General features: G+C 42.6%; 1 protein-coding gene across 10 annotated transcripts in view; it reads right to left on the bottom strand.

Annotated features, from left to right (window-relative positions):
• Positions 1 to 483: 483 nt before the first annotated feature.
• The window catches only part of FAM168A (family with sequence similarity 168 member A), a 238127-nt gene continuing 223926 nt past the window's right edge, over positions 484 to 14684 (bottom strand). For 9 of the 10 annotated variants that reach the window (XM_074216834.1, XM_074216842.1, XM_074216840.1 and 6 more), the window contains one exon: positions 485 to 13145. The gene's annotated coding sequence lies outside the window, so the exon portion shown is untranslated. Of the gene's footprint in view, positions 13146 to 14684 lie in introns of all 10 variants that reach the window. The other variant, XM_074216841.1, reaches the window with a different exon arrangement.

Here is a 14684-nt window from a genome sequence, read left to right on the forward strand (position 1 = left end):
GATATAGGGTTGGGGGAGGGAAGGATGGGAGAGAGAAAATTTTACAAAAATAAATGTTGAAAACTATCTTTACATATAATTGGGAAATAAATTTTTAAAAAAATTTAATGGATCTAGATAGCCTCCAATATTCCCTTAAATGTGGAGATCCTGTGAACCATTTTCTGGGTGCATTACCTCTCATTGTCCAGGGCAGGGCAGGCAGGAAGAACCAAGGGATCTAGCCTGAAACTCCACACAATGGCCACAAGATGGGGCCTAGAATCCACGATGGAAACCAACACTAGCACAATCAGGTTCACAATATAGAATTGGTATACAGTTGGGGGTGCAGTGGTGATATTTTTCCTTCATTCTCCAAGAAGACCTTGACATCAGGGAGGTGATGCCATGACAAGCACATGAATTGGATTTGAGTTGGGGGGTGCTGTACTAGGTCACCAGTTTCACTTTCTCCTCCAAAGCCATTTGAATCTAGTGGCCAGATATGAATCAAGATGACTGGAGATGGTTCTGGATTTGAGGTAATCAGGGTTAAGTGATTTTCCCAAGGTCACACAGCTAAGAAGTGTCTGAGGCCGAATTTGAACTCCCATCCTCCTGACTGTAAGGCTAGTGCTCTATTCACTACACCATCTAGCTGCCCCATAGGGTGGGGTGGTAGAATAAGAAGCAAAGCTGGACAGATGGTTCCACATCCCTGTAACAGCTTCCTGTAGCCTCCTCAGACTGAGCAGTGGTAGTTGGGAGGGGTAGGGGTGAAATACATCAAATCCTTAATGCTTCCTCCACCCCACTGCTCCCCTCTTCTTAAATCCACTCTCCACAAGCACTGACTCCTACAGTATTTTCATCACAGTCACCTTAGCCTTGGCTCCAGATCTGAAGATAGACACGTGCTCCCCAAGCTAAGACTCCAAAGATATGATGGCTGTCTCCAAGGCAATTTGATATAATGAAGTGATTGATTTGAATTTAGAGAACTTGGCTCAAATTCTGCTACTGCTACTTAACAGGTTTTTTCCTACCTGTTGACCTTGAGGCAATCACTTAATTTCAGTTGAATCTCATTTTCTTCTCAGTAACATTTGGACTACATGCATGGATTAAGGGGAAAAAAATTCCAGTGTTTACAATGCACAAAAAAAGTGGGAAAATGAAGCCCTTTCTGCCCTCAAGGAAATTACATTCTACAAAGTGGAGGGAGGGGGTTTTGGAAAATCAGAGGGATGGTAAGTGAAGTGAATAGGAGAGGAGATCAAATGCAACTTTTCTAGTGGCTATGACAATGGTGACTTAGTTTTGATTCAAAGATTGGAAAGAGGTTGGGGTTGATAAAGACAGCAATAGTGCTAAGATATATGGGTGGGATGTACATCGAAGCATGTCTGCAGTCAGTGCAAACAGGATGAGCTATAAGAGAAGACTGAGGTTTAGAGGGGAAACTCCCAGGTATGCAATGATTGACTCCTTATAGGGTTAGGTCTCTTTCCAAAAGAATAGTTGCTTAGGCAGGTGGTGAGGGGAATCTTGCTATGTTAAGAAAAATTCTGGTTGAAAAGTGTGCATGATGTTAAAAGTCCCTTCTGGTTCTAAAGCCTAGATTTGGGGATTATGAAATCTCTCCAGGGGAAAAAAGGAGCAATTTGCTTTGTGAGACCTCAGAAAGCTGGACTAGGATCATTGTCTTTGTGTGTGTGTGTGTGTGTGTGTGTGTGTGTGTGTGTGTACAGAAGGGATTATCTTGAAATGAGAATGGGTTGATTTATGAAAGATTGAGCTCCAAATCACTGGAAGTGTTGGATCAAACTGGGTGACCACTTATCAGAAATGTTTTCCACAGGATACCTAAACTGAGAGGGAGGATGGGTGTTTCAAAACGACTAGCATTCAGGAAACGCTAAAAGCTAAACTGAAGACAATCTTCTCTATCTCCAGGAGGGTTGTAATTTTGAATGCAATTCTAGGAGACAGCAAGTAATGGCAGTTAAGGCATAGTAGACTCTAGACTGGGAACCAAGATACCTGAATTCTAGTTCCAATTACAGAATTTCAGAGCAGAAAGGATCTTGGTAGCCATAACTTCATAAGCTAACCAAAGTGGTTAACTAGTTTTTACTTATAGATTTTCAATGAGGGAGAGCCCAGAACTTTCAGAAACAGTTTACTTACTTTTGACTGTTTTTTCACAGATCAAGCTTAAATTTGGCTCTTTGAAACCAGTTCTTCCATTAACATAATACATGATCTTATATGGGTCATTTCCCATCTTTAGCTTTAACATGCTCTTCCTTGAAATAAAAAATGGTTGAAAATGGACTTTAAGATTATTTTCAACCCCACATTCTACAATCCCATTGTGACGACTCCTCAAATGAGCCAATCTAAAACAAAAAGCAGGTTCAGAGATGGATAACTTGAGGATCAGTGTCTCCAAACAAAGTCCATGTGTTCTGTCCTGGTCTAATGCAAGTGTGTGTGTGTGTGGGGGAGTTACCTGATTGAACAGGCTTAGGATTAGTATATGTAAAGTAGTGAAGATGACTTGTTCATCTAAACTCAGTGACTAGGAAGCCACCTTGTAAAGTCTAGTGAAGCTATTTAGGAAAAAAATCTATCTTCATAGCTTTGCTTAGCTCCCATGCCTGAAGTGCTGTCTTTGTCATTCAGTTGTTTGAATAAGTCTAACTCTTCATGACCCTATGATTTTCCATTTCCCTCTCTAGTTCACTTTACAGATGAGGAAACTGAGGCAAACTGGGTTAAATGATTTACCCAGGGTCGCACAGCTAGTAAGTGTGTGAGGCAGATTTGAACTGATTCCAGGTCTGACTTTACCCACTATGTTAGCCTGCCTATAGTGAAACTCTTATCATTAAGTTGCCTCAGATAACACTTCTTTCAAAAAGCTTTCGCTTCTAATGCCCCTCATCAGAGGTGAACCATCTCCAAGAAAACACTCATTAGGTAACATCATCTGATATCTATTTTTTGTATTGTTTTATATCATGTAGTCTTGTGCTTAAATATGATCTCTACTCACTGACATTCCCATTATTTAGCACCACTTTTCATCATTAGATAGGTCCTCATGTTTTTGTAAAATACAAGTCCTTCCAGTTCCTCTGGTAAATTTAACCTAATTTGAAAGACTTGTCTTTTCTGGGAGCAGCTGCATGGCTATTGTTTCATCTAATGAAATGTGGACAGGTTTACCACCAGAGATTCATCACTGGTCACCAAAGCATTTTGCCACCTGCCACAATTAGAAATCATCTACTAAGTTAGAGATCTATACTGGTGAAGGGACCCAGACTGAAGATATTGGAACCTTTTTAGCTGAAATTGAAATATCATTCCTTTACTAGCACTGGAGCTCCAAAAGAGCAGGTACAGGGGCTTGGGAAAATTTTAGTTGCTATTTGAGAAGTTAAATTACACAATTTGAATGAGTAGATAGGGAGGGAACAAGGACACATGTTATGGTCCCCATCACTTCTAGATGTGGCATAAGTCAAATCTGGAAAGGTTGCAAATGCATCCATCAATTAGTAGAGCTAGGTCCTTCCTCTGCTCCTTAGCCATTGTCTGCAGCTTCGAAGGGAGAGTGTGTAGGAGCAAGACAAGGAGAGGATACATTGGCCTCCTTGTATCATTTGGTAAGGTCAGAATGCAGTGGTTTACTTTGGGGGATAGTGAGGTGAGGATCTAGTGTTAGAAGAGAGGTAGTAAACTGGTATTGTCAGGGTTGTCATCAAGAAGTGCCTTTGGGCTCCAGATATGGTTTGACTTCCAAGTCATTTGGCATGATGGTATGTAATGCCTGGGTTGGTTTAGATTTGAGATCATGGGGATCACTTTTGTGAGCTCCAGGTTCCTTTTTAATAAAAGCATATTTATCCAGGTGCTACTTACTGGGCAGGTTTTTAATGAAATCACTTTAGCAGTATAGAAGTGAGAGCACTACTCTTTTTCTTGAGGGTAAACTTCTGAAATCCACTCAGCTTGGTGTTTGCAATTTGGAGAAAAGGAAGTGGGGGATGAAGGCACATTCTGTATAATGGGTAATGGGGTTGCGTGGTTCTTTCTAAGACAGAGTGATGGCAGGGATAGCGTGGAGAGAGGGCCTCTTCCTAAAAGCTTTAGGGTTCCTCCCAGTGAGTGTTCTTATGGCTTACAGAGTTAAGGGAGCAGTTATCAGGTAGGTACCTCATTCTCCTGCAACCCCCAATGGTGACCCATTTCCCATACATGTACTATGAAGCCTACCCTCCTTTCCATTCAACCCCTCAAGAAAATTGCTAAGCTTGGCCACTAGGGCCAATGTTTTTGGGAAACATTTTAATAGTTATTGAATGTTCTACATCTTACAGTGAGTATCATACAGTTACAAAGTCTTGGCTTAAATCTGTCTGGGAGATCACTATCTGATCTTGAAAACCAAAGAAAATTGAATAAAAGAAATTGAAACCCAAAAAACCAAGTCAGATTTACATTTCATACACACAAGCTGGGGCTGCAGGGCTGTCATATTCTTAAAAACTCTAGGCTGTGTTTCTAAAATATAACAAAGTCCTTGGATCAAGCTTGGAAGACATTGGTCAAAGTTTGGTTTTTTTTAATATATTTTTCTTCATGAGTCCCAATAAAATTGTAAAGTTAGGATCCAACCTGTAGATTAAAATTAATTTTAAAAATACAAAATCATATACCCCCCCACCCCCAAAAGGTTAAATATTTATAGGAATGCATATTGAGCTACTGGATTGGATACTGATGCTAATGAGGCTGGATGATACAAAGGGTGTCATTGAGAAGCCATGGTAGATCCATTCTGCTCCCTTAAGTCAGGTGAACACTCTGCATTAGAATAAGGGTCAGGCAGATATAGGATTCCAGATGCCACTGGGCAAGAATCATTGGATCATCATACTAGGTAAGGGAAAATATTCTTTGGGTCTGACGGGTATATATGATTGTGGCTTTCCAAGATGGACATCTTCATCTGAACATCTAGGGATGGGAGGATGATACCACTCCTTCCTCTTGTGAACACCAGGGTAATAGGGAAAGGTTGTTCTTGCCTTGTCCTTGCCAGGTCACTGGTTATGATATTCAACCTCTCTAAACACAAGCTATAGACACCATTAGGAGCTGAGATGAAGAACACAAGGGCCTCCACCAATGTTAGCAGAGCTCCCAGGCATGGTACTCACTATGTTTAAAAGACTAGTACTTTTTTTTTGTTTTGTTTTTGCAAGGCAATGGGGTTAAGTGGCTTGCCCAAGAGCATACAGCTAGGTAATTATTAAGTGTCCAAGGCCAGATTTGAACTCAGGTACTCCTGACTCCAGGGCCAGTGCTTTATCCATTGCACCACCTAGCTACCCCCAAGACTAGTACTTCTACATACTGCAATAGCAGTTATTCCAAAACCTGTACCACTCTTGGCCTACTCCAGAACAAACACTGGATTCATATGCTCTGTTTTCAGGTGGCCTCTTCCTAGAGTGGAACCCAAAAGTCACCTGAACCCAATAGCACACAGCAAACACCTGATGAAAAAACTGAAGGACTACAAGAACCTAGAGTGCAAGGTTGTGACCCAAGGAACATCAACCCACCAAAACAATTTAAAGAGACAGCAGGGCACAACAGAATCAGATTTGTCTTGATCAAGTCACTGATCCCTTTCTGGACCTCATTTTTCCTCTCTATAAAGTAGGATTAATAAGAATTCGATCAACTACTTGCTAGAGATTTTGTAAGGAAAACGTTTTGTTAGCTATAGCCATAGAAATGGGTGCTGCTGTTATTTCAAGAGTTGCAGAGAAAGGAACTTGATGGATGAAGCAGACAAATAACCAGGTTACTGTTTCACCAGACAGCTGAGCCTACATTTGGATGTGTGGTAGATAATAAGATGGCTCCTTCCTAACCCCACCCCATCCCCACCAATGCTCCTTTAATGAGAGGGATGGTGCTAGGGTTCCCCTCTATTGGCCTACTCATTGGGGGCACTTTCCCAAGATGACACTCAGCTTTGGCATCTCTTCTCAGCATCAAAACTTGGGTCATAGTCCCTGGGGATCTTAGAGACCCTTGATAGACACTTTCTGTAAAAGTCTTTGTATTAAGAAATTTCAAAGCCTTCCCGGGTTCTTAAGATCATAGAATTTACAGTCAAAAGGACCTTAGTAATCATTGCAAACCCCATTTAAAGAGGAAGAAGCCAAACTACTGTTTAGGCAGGAAAAAGGTTATTCCCAAAATCATAAATTCTGTAATCTCTGGCTACATCATGATTTGTAAGGTAGAATGGAAAAAAAAAATCTCAACTAAGAAGCTGGAAGTTAGGCTCAAATCCTGACTTCAACCAAAAATGCTGTGGGATGGTCCTTTCCTTTGTAAAATAGAGTGAGATGATTAGTGGTGGGCATCACAATCTCTAAGGTCTTTCTTGTAAACAAATCCTAGGAATTTAATGTTATTCTAAATGATTTTTACTATGTCAACAAAGGTATAAATATTATGATGGCCAAACACACTGAAAGTTCTGCCACTGCCCTGACTACTCTCTAAGTCATTGTTTTGTCAACCTAAAACCTTTGGCATATCTAGGAACAAGTGATCTCTGTACCCACACCCCAATTCAATCCTATCATAAAGAGGATCAAAGGATTATAAAGCTGCAAGGAACCTTAGATCAGCTACTTGTGGTTTATTTTGTTTTACAAATGAAGCATCTAAGCAAGGTCCAGGAAAGGGAAATGACTTCCCTAAGGCCACACTGCTAGTGTTGGAACTATAGTGCCCTTATCCTTAATGCCTTGAATTCAAATTGACTAAGTCTCCCCACCATTATCCTCCAATCTTTTGGGAAATGCTAAACTCAGACTAGAGCTGAGTTAGAGTATTTCAGTTACACATGAAAAAGGAATTTCTGTCTGATCATAAAATGGAAGGAAAGATTTGACTTACACCATGGCTCCCTTTATTGGTTAGGGTTAACACTTCTGTGGTGATATTTGGTTCAAGAGACCATAGCAAAGTAAAATGATGTACTTACGGCTGTGGCATCATCAAAATAAATGTCATTCTAGGTTTCCATCATCATTCCCTTTAAGTATTACCTAAAGGAAAGATGATTCATGTCTTAGCTAAACTTTACATCTGCTGGGCAGGCACAGGCATACAGTTCAGTAAATTAACATTAGACTGGAAAGGATGTCCCAAGATCACTTAGTTCAACCCTCCTGTTTTTTAGAGGAAAAAACTGAGGCAAGCATAGTAATTTGACCCAAGTCATATGGCTGGGATTCAAAATCAAATCCAATACTCCCACCACAGTTCAAACTTGAACTTGAGTTTTTGTGCAACCTGTTGCCATCCTCTCTATGCTTCCTTGGGACCCTAAGGCTGAGGCTATCCCTGTGCTGTGCCCTTTAACCCACTGTCTTTATGTTCAGTGTCTGATCCCCCAGAGCGGGATCAAGGCCATCAATGACTTTTTTGCTATCTGAAGAGTTTCATTGCAATTTTAGAAACCAGAGAGATAAAATTCCAAAGCTGGAATAGAACCTGGATAGGAATCCCCTCAACAATTCTCTCCATCAGTCATTTCGTCTCCCTTAGGAAGTTTTTTTTTCATAGACCACTTTAAAATCTCATCCCTATAAACCTAGGTGGGAACTAGGTGATCTTGAAGACCCCTCTGAGTTCTGACATGCTATACTTTAAATGCCAACTATACATATTTAACCACTGTAAGACCAAATCACAAGGGTAGGGGCCAGAGGGGAGTTTTGTGACTTCCTCACAGTAGAGAAAATGAGCTGTATTCTGTTGTACTGCACATTGACAAACTTCCAGCTCCCTACAAGGGGTGGTCCTTTGCCTTACCTCATGCTCCCTGGCAATGTCTCTTCCCCATCAAACTGCAAACATCATGAGGGTAGAGGCTTTATCTTAGCTCAGGATCTTTAGCTTCTAGTATAGAGCCTTGTTGGTGGGTTCTTAGTTTTGAGTTCAGGTGTTCCCCAGGGGTGTAATCAGCTTCTGCCAGGCCTTCCTGCTCCCCTCTGCTTTGGCCCGTACTGCCAAACACACACGGTGTGGGGCAGGAAATCAGGGGGTCCTAGGTTTTTAGTTCTAATTCAGAAACCATCTCTGTGAACTTGGACAACTGACTTCCCTCTCTTAGAAAGAGGGAACTGACTTAAACCTTCCCTGGTCCCTCTCCCCAAGCTAAACATTCTTTGTTCTATTTCCTTAGATTCCTTTCTGGCTCAGACATTCACTATTCGGTTCTAAATTTCCCACTGTTAATACTCTAGGTCCTTAGATCCCTCCCCTCCAGCTCTGACATCCAACAACTGTATTTAAACCCTTTTTAAAGTGCTCTGCAGCTAACCTAAAGCATTCCTGTTGATCTTCCTTTGCCCTTTAATCCAAAGGCCTGCTTGAGGGGTTCGATTATTTTGGGGTATTGTACTTGGGGTCTATTTTTTTTTTAGGTTTTTGCAAGGCAAATGGGATTAAGTGACTTGCCCAAGGCCACACAGCTAGGTAATTATTAAGTGTCTGAGGCGGAAATGAACTCAGGTACTCCTGACTCCAGGGCTGGTGCTTTGTCCACTGTCCATGAATTTAAAAAATTTTGATAATTATATTTCTGTATGTTGGTTTTCTTCATAATCCTGTGTATTTTATGTATTTACAAACAAGACTTTCAGCAGGGATCTATAGCTTTACCAGACTGCCCAAGAGTCCACAACACAAGGTAGAGAACCCTGGGACCAGAAAATCTGTCTACATCTTGAAATTTAAGTTGAATCCATCATCCTATACATCTGCCTGATTCTGTGTATACCCCCAGGGGTAGTGGAGGTAGTAATATGTTGCAAAGACATTTGGTTCCTGGTCTGAGTTGAAACCCAGGTTTCCAGCCCTACTTCTATCACCTACTAGCAATGTGACCTTGATTACCTTGATTCCCCCTCTCCTGGTCGAAGTTTTTGCCATCTATAAAAAAGGGACCTTCTTTCTTGTATTACTTGGCTTGTGAAATTGTGAGGATCAAATGAGATAACCTATATAGAGCACTTCATAAACGCCAACACTCCACAGAAACATGACCTTTCTTTGTGACTTACAAAATTCAATGAAGATGGCCTAGCCAGACACTATTTGGACAAGTGCTGGTCTCCGATCCCAACTTCCTTAGCTTAGATTCTTAGCTGTTCCTGCCAATATCAAATTGCTCAGACACACTTGCACTCTTATGCTCTCTCCCCGTTCCTCTCCCACACTCCCACTTCTTTTTCCTCTCTACTCTCTTGCAAGTTTTCCCCCACTCCCTGCCCCCTCCCCACAGTGGCCAAGATCTTAATGCAGAGGTGCTAACATCTGAGGCAATCAAAAACCAGTCCTTAGCCAAGCCTCAACTACCTCTCCTGTGACTGACACAACCTTGAACTCCTTTGTCTTTAAGCGGGCTCAGGGTTTCAGGGTCCAAGGCAAAGGCTACTACTGGCTAGGGGACAGAATGGTTATTTCTAGACTCCTTTGGTATTGATATAATAGTTCCAACTCATGACAAATCCAGATATCCCATCTTAAGCATTCTCCATCATAAACACCAACTAGACACACCTTGGAGGCCTCTAAAATGACAACTTTCAGAGCTACAAGTGCAACGTTTCCTTTCTCTTATCAATGCTGATGGAAATGAGGTCTAATCTGAACATGAAATTTCTATATTCTCCTCATTTTCTTACTCCCCTACTCTTTGCCCACATGGACAGTGGGGAAACTGAGGCAATGTGGAAGTCTGGAAACTGCAGTATCAATCCTGGCTTTTGCCATAAATTAGCTGTATGACACTGGACAAATACTTTTTTCTTTGGGTCTCTTCTTCCTCTGAAAAGAGGACAATCATTCCTTTCCTGTTTCCATCTAGGGTTATAGGGTCAGATGAAAAAAAATGGATGAAAAGTACTTTGAAAATTAGTATGATGCTATAACATGGGAGGCATCTTTTCTGTTTTTGATTTTGTGATACTTTTACAACAAAGGTGAGATATCCACAAAATATTAAAATAACTCAAGGAAGCCCTTCATTGTATCTGGTGGAACCACTAGGAAAATTTACAGAAAGTCAGTCAAGAATTGTAGGGGATAAGCAGACACAGAAGGGGTTATCAATACTGATGAGATCATAAATCCATCCAAGAATCATTTAAGGTGAGGTCAAAGATCAGACATAAAATAAAGAAACCAGTTGGGTATCTATGTAAAATTATATAGGTTAATGCTTTGGAACAAAAACAAATTGAGGCACAGCCCAAAAGATCATCAGGTAGGGGTGTGTGTGTGTGTGTGTGTGTGTGTGTGTGTGTGTGTGTGTGTGTGTGTGTGTGTCTTCTAAAGTTTATTTTTTTCTTCAAATTTTTAAACCACTTTTGATTCTCCTCATGAGGCAAGAGTGAGGGAACACAGATCAACAGCCCAAAGGAGTGCTGTACTAGGACCCAAGAAAGATGAAAAGGACCAAAGGAAGCTTCTAGTGTGGTAGGTGAATCCTCTATGGAGAGAGTAGAGATGACAGCCAAGAATCTTACTAAATAGAAAGGGTAGAAGAGTTATAACCTACTAAACGCCATGGAAATCAGTTCTGCCATTAAAGGACAGAACAATAATTAAAAATCACAACTGTTGATTTTTTTTCTATCAGGTATTAGGATGACCTCCTTTGTGAGGAGGTTCTAGGGAGAAGGGGTCTCTTCCAGTATTAAGCCTATTTTTGTTTTGCTCCCATTCTTGAGAGAACTGAGAACAAATCTGAGTGGGTTTAATTTTCTAAGGAAAGCCATTCTTTAAAGTATGGAATAAGATGTGCCCTCCTTAAGGATAAGACCTATTTTCTTCATCTTTTCTTTCCCTTATTTCTCTTCCACAATACTGATCACCAAAGCCCCTCCAACATTAGGTGCTTAATGCCTGTTGAATTACCACTGAACATTTACTGAAACCCCAGTTTTAAGTAGTAAAGTCTCTTTACAATTCCATTTCATCCAATGGCCCAGGTAAACATTAAGATTTCTCCCCACCACCCACACCTCCACCAACCCAAGGAGGGCAGTGGACAGACTGACCTTTTCCCAAGTTTTGGTCAGCAGCTGTGGTTCCAACCTGGGTTTTCCCCAGAAGTCTCTACTGGGATGGGTCTGGGGACCTTGAGGGGTCATTTTCTTTCTCAGCATGTCTCCCTCTTCTGAGTACAACTTGCATTTTGTTTTCTTACCCTGGCTTAAAGGGATGTGGTCCCCCAGAACCCAGATGCCACCCAAGACTAGGCCAAGCTGAGGTGCTGCAATTTTCCGGCCCCACTGTGGATCTGTTCCATCCTTTTCCTTGGTTTTCAGGAGTGTGAGCTGCCATGTACCTTCAATGTTATTTCCAAAAGGTGCTTCCTCCTCTACTGTGACCTCCGCCCTCTGGTTGTATGTCTTTATTGCTTTATGCCCACCTGCTGCCCAGCCCTCACACCATCTGCCCCTTCTCCAGGTAGCTTCACTTGTGTGATCCAGGGCAAGTCAATTCCCCTCTCTGAGTCTTGGTTTCCTCATCTATAAAAGGAAGGGGTTGGACAAAATGGCCCCTTCCAGCTCCATGAGTTTATGAAATGTTTATTGCTATTGCTCCATGATCTCAATTTCACCCCATTTTTTCTTACTGCCCCCATGGTCCTTTCCCTGGAAGCACCTCAAATGTTACTCAAAACTTCTTCGGTGAACAAAATAGTGTTAGCAGCATCTGAGACCTGGTGCTGGGCAGCAAGGACTTCTGGTGCTCTGGTCCTAAACTGCTTTGCTGTGTCTGCCCCAACATGCCAGAATACATCCCAACAAGTGGCAGTGGTATGGTCTCCCTCACAGGATGCCACCACACCTACCTCGAGAACTGATCCCATGCCCCACCACCTCTTGCCCCCCCTCCCCTGAGAGGTCAGCTCAAGGTGATAGATTTCCTGGGCTCTCTTTGGGTGCTTGGGAATAGCTGGCCTTGGAAAGCAGACATCCTGATGCATGACTTGAGATCCCTGTGTTTCTTTTCTATCCACCTGTCCCATCTGGGGCTGTGGCAAGATCAGCTGCCCTCAGAGGAACTTCCTGGTTCTGACACAGTGCAATCAGAAAGTCCAATACCCAGATGGTCCAGTTCTTGAGAGGTCTGGTACCCTCAAGGTTTGGTAATCAGAAGATCCAGGACCCAGAAGGTCTGACAGTCCCTCAAGTTCTGGTCACCAAAAGAAGGTGCAGCACTGAGACCTCTTACAACAAAGTTGCAAATCCTATGCCGCTTTCCAGGTGTAGCCCTCCTTTCTTTCCATCCCTTGGCCTACAAGACCATCCCTTCCCCCTCCCCCACCCTCCCACCCCCCATCCCTCTTTTAAAAAAGCAGTCTGACCTTTCATGAGGAACAAATCCAAAGCCTTCCTATGTCCTAAAACTAATGTGTCCCATTGCTATTGCTAACAATCCCACGAGTTTTAGATTTCTATTGATGGGCTGGCTTTGGATGATGAATTATGATGGGTCATGACGGCTTTCTGGAAGACGCGAGTTTTGTTGGTAGCATGGTATGGAAGAGTCATCAACTGATATCACTTCCCCCACTCCTCAAAAGAACAAGAGAAGGAAGTCAAACCAGAGTGAAGACCACTTGCCATACCATGCATAGTTCTCGCTACAACAAACAAACAAACAAGCCCAGTCACTGGCTGAACAACTCAAAACAAAACACCAGCGGGGGCGCGCCACCCCAAAACTGAACATTTGGGCCTAGAAATGAGAAGATTAAAGAGACTGTGACCACTGGCCAGGGTCAGAGTGAGGTTGCCTTTGGGGGAATGTGGCGAGGAGTGGGCTGGCAGAAAGGGGCCAGGGGAAGAGGGAGAAGATCAGAAAATGCAGCTTTTTCCCCAAAAAAAAGAAAAACCCCAAACACTAAAGGATGCATAAAGTGACCCTGGCACTTTTCAGTGGTTGTTGTTCTTGCAGACGGGCATGGTGCTGGTCTGGAATCATGCCAGCACCGGGTATAAGACTTGAGTTGTTGCATACCATGTCTGACTCCCAATCTGTGAAGAAAAGAGAGAATAGAGGGGTATCACAGGTCAGGTCTACAAGGAGCTACTGAACCACATTTGGTAAAATAAGAACTTTGGACATCTAAGCTAAAGTTCTCCTAATGCTATGGTCCCAATGGACAACTCTGGGCAAAAGGCTGAATAAATAAAGTGAGAGGCAGGGGCTGTGATCCCGAGGACCTCTATTGCCCTGTCCTTGCCCTTGCTCTTCCTCGACTTGCACTTTTTCCTCTATTCAATAGGGCCCCACTCTTCAGTCCAGTTGCCAGGTCGCTTGGCACTTCTGTCCGTGGCCAGTGTTGTGTACACCCCCTTGGCCCTCTGCTGGCTCTCAGCCAGCCCCATCCTCCACAGAGACTCTCTTCTTGCCCCCATTTTTCCTCAATCCCCTCCTCATTCTAGGACCAGAACTAAATCATTACTGCAGATTCTGCTCCTGGATAGCTAGTGTTGGCCCACACCCCAACTGCTCCTCTCAACACTCCCATGAGGCCTGGACCATATATGCCTCCCTGACCATGTTTCATCTTCCCCTACTCAGTTCCTGGACAGGAGTAATTGTCTTATTTATCTGTACCCTTAGTGCTTGGCCCAGAGTAAGCATCTGTCATTTCACTCATTTTTTTCCCACCTCCTCAGATAAGAACAAAGTACCTTATAAGTTAAACAGAATGTAGAAATTTGAGTTGTGATCACAATTTCTGATTCACACCATTAACTACCCCCATACCTTATGTGCTCAGCACAATGACCCTGCTGTGTATCTTCCACTGTTTGTCCTGCCCTTCTAACCCCATGTGGAACTTTTAGGAAAATCCCAGACTTCCCAGGCCTGCAACCTCCAATGAACCTTGAAGGGTAGGTTTGGGAAAATATTCCAGCTGTGTGGGATCTGAGACCCACAAGTTTAGCAGAAGTCACAGGGAGGCAGATAGTAGTTCAACATAAAGAGCTACTCAATGGGTAATGGCTGTTTTACAATGAAATCTGTTTCCTCTAGATGAAGGGAGGTCTCCCATTCATCAAGGTCCCCAAGAAGAAGCTGGACTATTTATTATTTATCAGGGAGGGCACATTCTAGGGGACGCCCACTCACAAAATGCTGGACTAAATGACCCCTGAAGTTCCAAGGATTTAATAAATTTTGGGAAAAATCTTTTCCCCCCCTTAATTTTATTTATTTAAGGCAATGGAACTAAGTGACCAATGTCACACAATTATTAGGTCACACAATTAATAGCTAGGCAATTATTAAGTATCTGGGGCTGGATCTGAACTCAGGTCCTCCTGACTGCAGGGCCGGTGCTCTATCCACTGTGCCACCTAGCTACCCTGATTTGATAAGTTTTAGCTGCAAAATATACAGGAGACCACTTTCCCCTTCTCTCTTAATTTCCATTCGACCTTAGGAAAGGTGAGAAGAACTGTGGGGTATGAGTCAGAAAAACCTGGATTCCAATCCCAGTTTTCTCATTAAAAGGATAGGTGGCCTTTGGCATACCAGTTCCCTTCTCTGGACCCAGCCCCCAC

The sequence above is a fragment of the Macrotis lagotis genome, chromosome 1 (assembly GCF_037893015.1).
Source record: "Macrotis lagotis isolate mMagLag1 chromosome 1, bilby.v1.9.chrom.fasta, whole genome shotgun sequence".
Classification (NCBI taxonomy): domain Eukaryota; kingdom Metazoa; phylum Chordata; class Mammalia; order Peramelemorphia; family Peramelidae; genus Macrotis; species Macrotis lagotis.